Below are 12,021 nucleotides of genomic sequence, written 5' to 3' on the forward strand. Positions count from 1 at the left end.
GTAATGTGAAATTACTTGGACACGAATGTAATTCCTGATTAATAATTTCAAGGCACCGTGACCGGCCGTATGTGACCTCTGGTAATTGCATTCTGTAGTCCATATTCCGGCTTTCCCACGAATCATCAACAGTCTTTAATATCGAAAATCGTGTCAGAGCATCGATGAAAAATTCGACAAATTATTTGTGATAATTTCTAATAATTTTTTAGTAGTTGTTCCTATTAATTTCTAAAATATTTTAATCTCTAGAAGCAATCATTTAAGGATACAAATTTTTCCTTTAATTGTATTTTGAACTCATAATAATGTTTAATTATATTTCAGTTGTTCGTGTTAATTTCTAAAATATTTTAATCTCTAGAAGCAATCATTTAAGGATACAAATTTTTTCTTTAATTGTATTTTGAACTCACAATAATGTTTAATTATATTTTAGTTGTTCATGTTAATTTCTAAAATATTTTAATCTCTAGAAGCAATCATTTAAGGATACAAATTTTTCCTTTAATTGTACTTTGAACTCACAATAATGTTTAATTATATTTTAGCTGTTCGTGTTAATTTCTAAAATATTTTAATCTCTAGAAGCAATCATTTAAGGATACAAATTTTTCATTTAATTGTACTTTGAACTCACAATAATGTTTAATTATATTTTAGTTGTTCGTGTTAATTTCTAAAATATTTTAATTTTCTTCATATTAGGTGTACAAATTAATTCTGTGCCTTTTGCGTTTTAATTAAAGATTTATTTCTAAACAGTCATGATAACTCTAATTATTGAAGTAATCGTCAATGTTATTATATTTTTGCATCATTTTTCAAATACACAGAAGCGCGAGAAAATATTTAAATTTAATACAGTAATTAAGAAGGCATAATGCTATTATACAATGAATTACCAATAATTACAATAATTTACAATAATTTACAATAATTTCGTTTACCTAATAGTAAATCAATTGAGGACATTTTTTTACAGTTATACTTTGAAATCATGATCATTTTAAAGCATTTTTTAATAGTGGTTTGTGCTGATTTCTAAATATGTATATAATACAACTTAAAAATCTTAACTTAGAGATCTTATTTTCCAAATATTTATTCCATGAGATAAGAAATGTTATTCGTTATAATTGTATTTGATAAAACAAACCAATACCGTGATATAAAATAATATTTCGCGAAACGAGTAAATAAATTTTGATATAAATTTCCTATCTCGATGGGTGTATTTTTAACGTCACAGACGCCGTGTTATCTGTGCATTTTGTTCGAGACAGCCGTCATTTATGTACCTTAAAATTTCAGGATTTCGTCAGTAGCTGGAAACAGAATGATTTATCCTTCGATCGGTTTTCCAAACCCCGTTGCGGTCGCTGCCTATATTCGTCGGCTAGTTCATTCGCTGTATGAAACAACTTTACCCCCCAACGGACGAATATTCGCGAAAAGTTGATATCCATGCGGTATTGATAAAGCTGCTATCGCAAAAATTCCTCGGTCGAATCCAATTTAGATCGTAGCCGAATCGTTTTGCAAGAAGCTCTTAATGCACTTGCATGAAATACCGGTCGTCCAAGTTTTATCGAAGTTTCGGAAACGATCACGCCTATCTTGTACATCATACCCGTTCTCCAAGATCCGCAGTACTTTTATTTCAATTTACCGTGTTGTAGGATCAGAATGTATTATAAACTTGGTATTACCTTCCTGTGACACGAAACAAAAATTTGTACAGAGTATAAAAGGATCGTTTTGAAGGAATATTTAATGACAGATTTTTTTTTATCTATTATTATAATTTTTAGTAAGTATGGGTTGTAATGAATTTGTAGAATTATTGTTAAGAATTCTGGTAAATGTCTACAATTAGGGCCCCAACGAGAAATTAATTAAAAAGCGGTAAATTCTATGTATTGTTGCCCCCCGATTCCAAAACTGTTGATAAAATTTGGGGGTCGCTAGTATTTACTAAGATACTATGATAAAAAGTTAATAACTTTGTGGGGTAGACAATACTTTTAAAGCGCGTCACTAACCTACATAGGTTAGGTTAGGTTATCAGAAAAAATATAACTTACCTCACGGCAAAAACTTGACCAGTCAACAGTAGTCTCCTTGCTCAGTTCTAATTCCTGTTCATAGAATGCACAGCGCGGAGAACGCATCATGAGAAAATATCCAATAAAACGGGCAATCGTCGCGATATCAAGATTAGAATTGGCTAGCCACGTACCACTGTTAACACTTCGTTTAAATTCACAGTTTAAAGTTATTCTTTTCAAGGAGGCTATTGTTGACTGGTCAAGTTTTTGCCGCGAGGTAAGTTATATTTTTTCTGATAATCTAACTTAACCTAATCTATGTATCTTAAAAAATCTATGTATCTAAAAAACAAGCGACCCCCAAATTTTATCAACAGTTTTGGATTCGAGGGGCAAAAATATATAGAATTTACCTCTTTTCAATTGATTTCTCGTTGAGGCCCTAATTGTAGACATTTACCAGAATTGTTTGTGAAAACAATAGATAGGATTTGTTTAAAATAAAAATATATATTATCTAATGGAACTTTCGACAGGTTGAATGTCACAGTCAACATATTGAATAAGTTATAAGCATTTCTACATTATAAAAATTTACTTCAAAATAGAAAATACATTTAATAAATAAAAAGTATTTTTATTTAGCTCGAGCGAAATAGAACCTGTATGAACCTTGAGTTTTCCCGAATCGACCCGATTTCTCCGGTACCCGCACACTCCTAGTGTATTTTCTGATCTTTTCTATCCTTAGAAAAAATAGAACATTCCAGTAAAGTTTAACCATCTATTTTCCTGTCACTCTGTACAAAGCAGCAAAAAAAAAAATATTTTTCTAGGTCAAAAAATTGTTGTTTTCATAATAGTTACTGTGTTTATTTGCATCATGACTCGGTGTCTTCAATAATAAATTGATATACCTTATTCTCAGACAACTCATCCTGAATATTTTTTTTACCCCTTCTAGTTCGACCCTCGCCGACTTTTCTCCTTTTGCTTTCGTAATAACCAGTGTTTCTCATGCGCGCATACTGAAACCCTCTTGATTCTCAAAGCTAGGGACACAACCCTTTACTCGCAGACGAAGTAAGCCGACGTCTCGTGAAGTGGATGAGGCTGCAATATTCAGATGCCGTTGGGGTGGATTTTCTCGTCCGAGGCAAATGTCTCGACTTCAAGCAGCCAGGATCAAGCTGAAATACTTAACCACACCGTGGTGACATCAAGGAATAACTGGCTTTACGATTGTTATCCTTACAGGAACTTTGTTACGAAGATGTAATTGCAAGAACATTTCGTGGAACCCCCTGTAATCTGTTCAGGAAGTTATTTATTTTACTTATTTAGAACAGCAAAATATTTATTTTAGAATAAATACATCACTATCAGCTATTACTACATATTAACCACCTAAAATACACGAAATCTTACATTTTTTCATGAATTTTTCCGCGGTAATAAAATTTCATAACTTTGTGTAATTTTGCAGATTCACCTGTGGCAGTTTTTAAAATTAAACTCTAAAGTTTTGCATGTGAAATATTGATTGACTCGCGTTAATATTTATGTTATTCGTGTTGTGATTTTTTGAAAAAAGTTGGCTCTAAACTTTTGACATTCGTAGCTTAAAATTTTCAAACGATACCATAGAACAGAGAATTAATTTGTAGTTCGAATATCGAATATGCATGAAAAGATATTGGTGAATATCATTTTCGCTAATCAACAATGTGATTAATTGTTACCTACATGTATCTACATTTCTTTTAACGTTAAATACATTTCTGGGAAAGGAACTCGACAAATTTTATACGATACGTATTAACCAGCTTTACGATTACTATAAAATGGTCTATTAATTAGAGATTATTAGAAAAAGTTTAACTAGAGGATCATTTTGTGCAATTTTATTCTATATACACCAGACTTATCTATGTTAGATCATTATTTATCTAGCTCAATATAATAAATATATTGCAAATATTAAAGATGTATGACAAAATTATGACTTTACAATCAGTATTATTTATTCATGATAGTTCAAAATCATATAAAACAGTAGTAAATATTTTAATTAACAATCATATAGTAACAATAAATATTTATATTTCCAGGTGTAGACCTTGAGGAATTTCACCTCAAAATTGGCTCCGTAATTATCATTCTGAAGAGTAAGCATCTTAGAAAATGCAGAACATTTATAAAAATTCACTGACAAATTTATTACTTGTACTGTTCTTTAATGATGGGTAATGAAGGTTACATAAAATAAAGGTAATTATTTTGATTAACAGTCATATCTACACTTTGTAACAACAAGTACATTTCTAAGGAAAAACTTGAAGAACACGCAGAAAAAATTAATAACTGGCTTCTGGATTGCCATTATTAAACTGTAAGTATTTATGTAAACATACATTTTTACAATTTTATTACATTAGTATGCAAATCTTACACATTTTCCACCTTCTACTAATAGTAAAAAACGTTTGCGTCACTTTTTAATTTAAACTTTTCATTTTCTATCTACCATTTTTTTCTTCTGAATAGTCGATTGTATTAGATTCGTCGCGGCGGTCACCAATAACCCCCACGACAGTCAGTGTGTTAAAAATCATATCCACATTTCAGCAAAGAACTCTATACTTGCTAGAAAAGATTTCTAAGAAAAGAACTGGAGAAACTTTCCCTAACAGTTAATATAATTCAAACTCGACAGTTCGCGTAGCTACTCCAGTCAACCGACAAGCAAAGAGAAGTTGGAAATCGTGGTGCCCGCATCGCGACGCTTTGAATCGTCGCTAGTCCACGACGACGACGACGGCGTCTGCTGGGGTGCTGAATGTGAAGAACACCAACAGCGACCCCGGAAAAAAAAGGGAAAGAAAACGGCTGGGTGTTTTGCACGAGTGAACACGCCGCGTGTGCCGCCTGCTGCATCCTGTGTTCCGTTTACTGGCCGTGTGCAACGAATGTCAATAATAGAGGTCGAAATAAAGGGGTGCCTGTGTGCGAAACTTTTGAATATTATCAGAAGTTGCCGAAGGAACAGACACGTGCCATCGAAGTGGTGCACAAGTAGTAGAAAGATTACATTTGTAGGTCGCGGCAGGTCATCGACACTTCCGGTTTACCGGGAAATATATTATTCTTACATTTGATGTTTGCTACAATTTGTTTCTCTATTTTAAATGCTTGATCATGATTTTACGTTTTGATTTCAAAACGTAAAACGACATCAAAATATTATATTGTAAATATAAAAAAGTATTCTGAAAATGAACTTCATATTATGTAGTTAGGTACACTCGCGATCTATATAATTAATAGGTGCAGCAAGGATTTTCAAGATCATAATTTTGAAAATATTAATATTAAAAAAGATTTTGAAACAAAATAAACAATATGATTTTTAATTATTAAATATTATAAAATTTAATGAATTTAATATAAAAAAATACAAATGACAGTAAATATCAATTACTACATGTCCTATACATATATTGAGGTCCACCTCCCCTACATCGCCAGTTCCCCTCGAAAAGTCTATAACGAAGGACGTAAAGCCAAGACGTCATCATTTTTTTCTGGAGAAGTGTACGCCCAAAATAAATGAACTTCTTTTGTTTACTTTTTATTGCATATCCAAGGAGAAAAGAATTTCCGATTGAATACAAAATTAATTCGGTTAACCTTTACGAGCCATTCGATGTATAAATTGAAACACGCAGTTTTTCACGTCTATTTTTCTTAGATTTCGTGAATTAATAAAAATTTGAAAAAATTATATAAACAGTTATATGTACAGTACAAGTTATCTTTCTTTCAGCGTTATAATTAATTTCGTGAGAACTGGGTTGTCGCTTTAATTCCCGGGAAATTGGATTTCAATCGAAGACGTGGGCATTTTCGATGCTCTAATTAAATGTTCTAGTTACTATTTCTAATATTTCATTATTGCAATTGCTATTTAAATGCATGGACTGCATTTCATTTGCATCTAAATACCAATCGAGACATCTGGCCGATAACGTCTTGCTTTGATGTACAGATGAGCTGCCAACATCGATTATGTAAGATGATGATGTATACAAGAGGGGATCGTTTTACAGTACTAAACGTTTAATAATGATTCTAATTTAACGCGTTGAGAGTACGCAACTTTTACAAAGAACGATTTCACACTTTCTTATACATTTTTTCATGGACGAAACATTATTATTCTTAGATTCTCTAATTTTAAACTTCCAAAGTTTTAATAAATCTAAATTTTAATCTAAAATTTAAAAATTAGATCATTCTAAAATTCTTAGATTCTAAGTTTCCTAAATTTCAAAATATCAAAATTTCAAAATTCTAGAATTAAAAAATTGAAACATCGAAGATTTTGAGATTCTTTTATAAACTTTGCGCAATGTAAGGTAAACACTTGACACTGTTAACAAAGTTAAGAGACTTAGCTCATTTACATACATCAATTTTTACATCTATCCTGTTGAAAATGTAAAATATATTCCGACATTTATTACTATCATTATATAACATAATAACAATTGAAATTTGATAAAATTTGAAATTCTATTATTAAGAATGAATTACAGATAATTATTAATATTCTTAGGAATTGATTTTCTGTCAGTTCCACCATATCAGTCAGAAGTCTATCAATAGATACCGAATGATTACTGAGTGGAAATTAATTAATGATCCATTAGTCGACGTAGATTTATTTCTTTATTAGAATGTTAAATTTTGATTCTTTGAAGACAGTTTTACATAAATTTTCTTTACTTTATCATTATTTACTGTGCTATGCATCAATGATTTTATCAATGATCACTTTTTTAATTTTATAATATAATGACATACATTTTATGTTTCCACCAGCTTTAGATAAATTGCTAGCTAGAGGGCAATAATTTATCGCTTTTAAAATTGTTTCCACCATTTTACAGTCAATTGATTTTATAATTGATGTTCAGCTGAGCTTGAAATGGCAACCTTTGTCATTTAGAAGAGATCAGAAGTGTCACTAGGACAAGTCTTTTAAATTCACAATTCGTTCTAAAATATTTTCTTATTTACATATTAAACACAAACAGTAGTAAGAAAATAAATTAATATATATTATTTAATTTTTGCAATTGCAATTATATCTACAAAAAATTTAGCTGAAAAATATTTGAAAGTACTATTCAATTTGTCTTCTTAAATGACAATTAAAAAGCCATGTAAACAGTATAAAAATGAAACAATCTTTCTACAAAATTTCTTCAAAAGTGGTCACTTAATGATTGATGTAACTCATTGCTCCACAGTAAATATTAATGGCGCTCCTTTGAATTCCATCTGGATTACCTGTTCGCCTTGAACCAACATTAATTTTCGTCCTTTGAGGTAAAAGGTATTCACGGCACGCTTTATAGGTTTCCTCGAAGTAGGTTGAAACGTCCTAAACGCGTCTGAAATGTTCTGATAAACTCTCATCCCGGATAAGGATTTGCGTATGCTCATGAGGTATATGTACGTGTGGCATTTCTGTCGAACATTTGCTCGTTCAATATTTCTTTCACGCTAAAATGCTAAAAATATATCTATTCATACGTTACCACATTGATTTCTACCTTACTTAAGTATATTTAGGTGACGTTAGAGTTTCTTTTCGAATCCATTATCCGTATCATTAAAAGTTCTTTTATTCATCTAATCAAAAATACCCCTATTAGGTGTTTGAAATTTCGGATAATAAAATTAATTAAACGTTGTAAAAATCATAGACAACATTTGTTAAAAATAAAAAAATATTACCTAATGATATTGACAATATGTTTAAATCTTATTTATGATACATAATTGCAAATCAAATATTTTTTTTTTTATATTAATAGATAATAATAATTAATAATTGCATTAATAAATAAGTTATGTATATTTCTTTATGATTCGATACTTTATCCATTTTTCTAGATTCTTTACAGACAATGTTCTCTTTCAGGATATTTTTAGTCACAGTTTCTACTATGTTCAAAGTATTTTCAAAAATCAAATTATTTACAAGTGAGTGTTGAAATATAAGGGAATAAAAAATGTTACGTCAGGTGTCCGGTAATAAAAAAAGAACTATCGTACAAGTTACACACGGCCGAGTGTTCTCGCGTGACACGTAATATCCTTTGAACAAGGGCTTCTTTATATATAAAACCGGTGCTTTTTGTTTTCTGGCACATTTGATTAACCATAAATGATTTGACTAAAAAGAAATTACGACTTCCTTCCTGTATAATATCCAGATTTATTTAATTGAATTGCACTTCCATATTCTATTAATCTTCTTCATCCTTATGTAAAAGTTAATTCAACTAAAGAATGAATTAAGGTCTTGAAAACTGTCGAAATTAATTCTGAAAATTTCTTACATACGCCATTAGATTGTCGCGTATCAAATGGCTGACTTTAAAATATAGAAAATCCTAAATAATTTAATGACATAAAATTATCATCAAATAGCATATTAATTTTGTGACATACTACAATTTGGCAGAGTCTCTGGCTCGTATCGACATTATCAACGATTCTAAGTGCAATGTAATATGACAGTGCCGTCTATACGAACCTCAAAGGATAAAATTAATCGAATCTTTAAAAAAACTTTCCAACAGTCTACCACTAAACATAGAAATGCTTATCGCGAAAGCAGATATTAAAGCTTGCCTCTGCATTTTTTCGTTTTTAAAAAATTGTGACCTGCATATTTAGTTTCTTAAGCTACGATCCCAATGGTTTAATCGTCTACTTACTTATTTGAGTTACGTTAATGTACGTTCGAATAAATCCATGTATCCTGCTAATTTAGTAATTTAAAATTTGAAATCGCACAATGTAAAATTTCTATTGTTGTTGTATAGCAGAAATAAACCTCGTTTAAGGTTTCAAATGCTTAATAAAAAAGAAAATTTTGTGACATATCAATTTTAAGCTTAAAATTTGAAGAAAATTACCACATGGACCCTCCATTAGTATCCTTAATATCAAATAATTGGTTACCAATTATAGTAAACAATGACCGATTTTCAAGTTGAGTTTGTATATGGCTCCTCAGTAAATGACATCAATTTGATGATTTAAAAGAATCGCCAAGTAACACTTATGGTATATTAATTTAAAACTTAAGGTTAGCTATAAATAGCTGCGTAAACATTTTATCAATATTTTTAATTGCAACTGTGTAGTTCTTCATTGGAAGGAACAATAGATCAACCAATTTCCTTTATCTTTCAAAGTCGGGCATACTTTCATATTAAGAATATTGATAAATCATTTGTGTAGTTATTTTTTTCAAACCTCAAGTTTCGAATTGATATAACTTATGTTATATACTTATAGTACTTATGTACTATGTTGCGATACTTTTATGTTATCAAATCATGTTAAACTTTCTGTGTTTCAAAGTTAGTTACTTGACGTATAACAACTTAATATGCAGTTACAAAAATCAGAAAACTTCCGCAAAGTCCGATTCGACATTAGTAAAATTCTAATATTACAAATATGTAAAAAAAAAGGAAATTACAGACAGTATTACTTGTATAGTATCGAGCAAAATAGGCCTACTTAGGTAAAATGACGATACAGAAGAAGCAGAAACCCTTAAAATCTTAATTTTGACGATATTAATAATTACTGTAATTTTAATTCATTATATAAATAAGAAATATGGATAGTAAAATGAATATTAATCCAAATTCTCCCGCTTAAAAGCTTAAACGCAAGTGGTGGGAGGTCACAGACCTAATGAGGCCCCCCTGTATATCTACTGTGGGGCCACCTTCCGATAGGGTGGGAGTCGGGGGAAGGGGGAAGCCTTTCGGGAGACATCATTTTCTCGGAAGAACCTTATCATGCTCGATACTGCACATTAGAAAATAATAGAGATTATTTTTACTCTGCACTGTTCTGCGTATTACATTTCTTAGCCATGGTAATAATTAAAGGTTAAGCCTAATTTGCATTTTAGCCCCCACGCTTATTAGATATTATGTTCCGCAATTAAAAAATATAGATAACTATCAATTTATTAATTTTTATATGTCTCACTCTCAAGTATATTAGAATTTTAATTACCGCGTTTGATGAAAAGAAAGAAACGGGTTAATTTTTCTTTATCGATTCATAATTTTCATTAAATACTATTTCCATGCTCGATAAAATTGGTCGTTATATAATATCCTTGCTCACGCATATTCGAATAGAATTTGCCACTTTTGTATAAATTAACCGCGATACGTTTACCGTTCCCTGTATCATGAATTTGCTAATGGCACAGAGGTCGTCTGTCATCTTTTTATATTTTATAGGTACCAATGTTATGGGGTTTGAAAATTACGATCTACTCAATTTATGGAATTTATTATAGCATACGGGTATGCAAATGGAAAATAAGTTACGATAGGAAGTGGAAGCACTTAAAATGAAAATGCAGTACTCGTATTTCATGAAAAGATATTGTGCAACTTTAGCCCAGCGTCGATTAAATAAGATGATTTATCATGAAAATTACTTGTTCTTCCAATACGTATTTTTTTAATATTTATTTTCGATATCGTGTTCGATTTGACATTGTTTCTACCGTATATCAAATATTCTCCCCTAAACAATTTGAATGTGTTAAAAAATTTCTGTAATCGATCGAAGAAAAATTATACTAGACAATCTGTGCTTAAAATGTCGTTCAGCTCCTCGAACGCCATAAGCAATTCTTTGTAGTTTAGCTGCCGCTTAAGCTCACTTTTATTGATCGTAACCATTTTGTTCCTTAAGACAAGCAAATAAGATGATGGAACATGCTAAAGTTGCTTTCACGATAAAACATTAAGGAAGTGTTAGTAAATCAGTGGTGTGATAATAATTTTGATAGTACTTAATTTTAAACAAGTTGTTAAATTTTGAGCATTTAAAGATATAATTATACCCCGATTTGTTCCCAACTAATTATTCTGTATGTTTCTAACTAAAATTGAAGTTAAAAGACATTCGCTGTAACGACATTTCTACCGTTCAAAAATCTTTAACCGTTTACCAAAACAAGATCTTGGCAGAAGCTTATCGAAGAAGCTTTAAACTCTATATCGACGGTCAAGAAGCTTATTTTCAAGAGGATAAATCTGCTTTTCGTTATTTATAATTTAACTAGTCGCATTGGTTCTTGGGCAGAAAAAGTATAAGTAAAAGCTTGGTCAAAGTGTATTTTGATACATTCATCAAATAGCCAAAATGTGTTTCAAAAATGGAAGTGAAATGAAGGTCGCATTGCCAATTATAGAAAACTATAAACGACTTACTCCAGGAAGGTGTAAATAAATATACTAATAAAAGAAGTGTATACCTTGAGAAATATTTTTAAGAAAGAGGTGTTAAATTAAGAGTAACTTGTGCATTTAAAGATTCAAAGATATTATGAGTTTAATTGAAAGCGTTTTATTTTGTTAATAAATTATGGTTTTCTTCTAGGATAAAGAAGACGTTAGGGGAAGTATTAAATTTACTAACTAACAACATATTCCATGTTATAAACTTCGTTAAACTTTAACCAGAACTAAAATTTCGCAGGAGCAGATTGTGGTCCATAATACGATGAAACCGCAATCAAACTTAACATCAATCTTTGGAAGAAAAGCGACGTGTCCAGACCGCTATCTCTCTTATCAGCCCTTCCGTGAAAACTCGAAAGAACCACCGAGCGAAATTTCTCCCTTATAAACCGAGATCCGATTTCCTCGAGCACGAAGCGTAGATTGTGCTCATAGCGAAGAGGAAGATCGCGGCGCGCCATCATCAATTTCCATCCCCTCGACGACCTTATCCAACAACGGTCCAATATATCACCGGTGCGCCAGCTTAAAAATCCTTCGATCGTCCGAAAGACGAGACAGTACCGAAACACCTATATCCTATCTCGATCGCAGCATTTCCATAA

Source organism: Osmia lignaria, chromosome 14 (assembly GCF_051020975.1).
Source record: "Osmia lignaria lignaria isolate PbOS001 chromosome 14, iyOsmLign1, whole genome shotgun sequence".
Taxonomy (NCBI): Eukaryota; Metazoa; Arthropoda; class Insecta; order Hymenoptera; family Megachilidae; genus Osmia; species Osmia lignaria.